The 2,545-nt window shown below is 51.8% G+C and overlaps 1 pseudogene; it reads left to right on the top strand.

Moving 5' to 3' along the window:
• Positions 1-491: 491 nt before the first annotated feature.
• LOC131757083 (acyl-protein thioesterase 2 pseudogene) lies at positions 492-1,315 on the top strand (annotated as a pseudogene).
• Positions 1,316-2,545: the final 1,230 nt, after the last annotated feature.

Below are 2,545 nucleotides of genomic sequence, written 5' to 3'. Positions count from 1 at the left end.
TTTCATGTGTCCTTAGCCTCCTCTGCTCTGTGAGTTTCTCAGACTTGCTTTGTTTTTTTGACCTTAATGGTGCCGAGGTTTATTGATCAGATATTTTGTAGACTATTCTTCAATTAGGATTGCCTGACCTTTTTCTCAAAATTAATGGATTTTGTCTATCCTATATCATTACCACACTGTGGTGATTTCTGTAGCTTTGTAGCAATTTTGAAACCAGGAAGCTCTTGTTTCATGAATCAAATTTCTCTTATGATATTAATGGTAGGTTTTGAACATTTTCTTCTTTGTATAATCTGGCTCCTCTAGGTTTTGTTTGTTTGTTTTCCTGCTATTTTTCTTTCACAAAAGAAGCTTTCTTCAGCTGTCTCTTAATCCTTGGTTGTTTACTCAGCTTTGAAGGTGAAGATTAAAAATCTGTTCAGTTCAGGCAGGGCAGCGGAGTGGGAAGAGTGTGTGTCTGGGCGGGAGAAAGAGGAGGATCTCTGGAGAGGTCTTGAAACCCCCAGGAGTGGAGGCCCCAGCCGTGGAGCCCTGCAGTGTATGTGTGGTAACACCGTGTCTGTGCCCCTGCTCACGGATGCTGCCACTGTGTCTGTAGCTGAGCAGGAAAGAGCTGTGGTTATTTTTTTACATGGCCTTGGAGACACAGGGCACAGCTGCGCTGACGCCCCTCCACCATCCGGCTCCCTTACGTCAAGTACACCTGTCCGCATGTGCCTCGGACCCCTACGACACTCAATATGAAGATAGTGATGCCCTCCTGGTTTGACTTGATGGGGCTTGAGTCCAGATGCCCCAGGGGATGAGGCTGGCCTTAAGAAGGCAGCAGAGAGCATCAAGGCCTTGATTGAGCATGAGATGAAGAATGGGATCCCTGCCAATGGGATCGTCCTGGGAGGCTTTTCACAGGGTGGAGCCCTGTCCCTCTTCACAGCCCTCACCTGCCCCCACCCTCTGGCTGGCACTGTGGCCTTGAGCTGTTGGCTGCCTCTGCCCCTACCGGGCCTTCCCCCAGGCAGCCAACGGCAGTGCCAAGGACCTGACCACCCTTCAGTGTCATGGGGACCTGGACCCCATGGTTCCCGTACTGTTTGGGACCCTGACAGCCGAGAAGCTCGGGTTCGTTGTCACACCCGCCAGGGTCCAGTTCAAGACTTACCCCGGTGTCATGCACAGCTCCTGTCCTCAGGAGATGGCAGCTGTGAAGGAGTTTCTTGAGAAGCTGCTGCCTCCTGTCTACCTGCAGTTGCTGGCCCCCAGCGCGGGCCACCAGCTCCTGGGGGACTCGCCACGCGCGGCAGCATCTTGGACCTGAGCTGGTCGAGCCCCTTTCTCACCCTCCTAGACCCATCCTTTTCCCACAGGCCTCTGGGGCAGGCAGTCTGCCGCAGGGGGTGGGCTGCTTTCTTATTCCATTTCCCTGGAGGGGGGGGGCCCCTGGCAGCAGTACTGGAGGGGCTGTAGGCAGCGGGACGAAGGGGCCCAGCCGCTGACCCACTCCCTCAGGACGGCACTCCCTAGCCCCGCTTTGGGCCCCCTCCTGTGACCTCAGGGTTTGGACCCTGGGGCCCTCCTACCTCCCACCCCCTTCCGCCAACGGATTCTGCCCAGATGACCGTGTCTCTCCTGCCTCCGCTCCAGCTGCTTCTCAATCATGACCGTGGCCTTGGCCCTGCCCCGGGGCCTTCCGGCTGTGGGCTCCCTGCGCCTGCGCAGGAGTGTGGGTGACGGGGTGGAGTCCTTCTAGGGGGTCTCCCCTCAGCCGTTCTGACTTGGGGGCTGGGCCCTGCCTCCCCGTTGCGCTGTGGCCCCGCAGGCCTGGAACCTGCATGGCTACCCTGAGGCTCGAGGTCTCCCCCCAGCTGCCTCACCCCACGTTGTCCCCACTCTAGAGCCAGGGGCAGGTGGGGAGGAGTTGTGTCTCCTATCTCCCTGTAGTTTTGGGTGTTTCTCTTGTTGTGTCTGTATTCCGATAAAATTAAAGAAATTGCTTCAAAAAAAAATCTGTTCAGAAACGCTAAATATGTAGCTGAGATTTGTAGGCTTTCAGCTTCATTGTAGGGTGATGTTTCATCTGGGTGGGTGTTGGAGGTGGGTTAGGGAGTACTTTATAAAATCATGGACATTATTCAAAAATGTCTGCTTTTCATATTGATGAATCTGCTTCTGATCTAAGTGAAGAAGCAGAGAAGGTGCGGGGGAATATGATAGCATGCTGTCAGGACAAGTTTGAGATCTCAGATTATAGAAAAAAATGTATTCCTATTTGAACAATCACTAGGATTATTCAGACAGTAGGGATAATTTAAATTATTTTCTTTCTTTTGCCTCAAGTGTTCCAATAATTTACTTATTTTGGTTTCCAGTCTTCCTGGAACATGTGTTCTTTCACTCTCTGACATCACACTAACCTGTGTTTAAATTCTGGCTCTGCCACTTCCTTTATGACCTGGGACAAGGTATTTATCTCTCTGCCTCAGTTTTGACATCTGAAAACGGGGATAATAATAGAATTTACTTTGTACTGAGTATATTTAAAGTACCA

This window comes from Kogia breviceps, chromosome 5 (assembly GCF_026419965.1).
Source record: "Kogia breviceps isolate mKogBre1 chromosome 5, mKogBre1 haplotype 1, whole genome shotgun sequence".
NCBI classification, from domain to species: domain Eukaryota; kingdom Metazoa; phylum Chordata; class Mammalia; order Artiodactyla; family Physeteridae; genus Kogia; species Kogia breviceps.
This window is presented reverse-complemented; position numbering and strand designations above follow the sequence as displayed.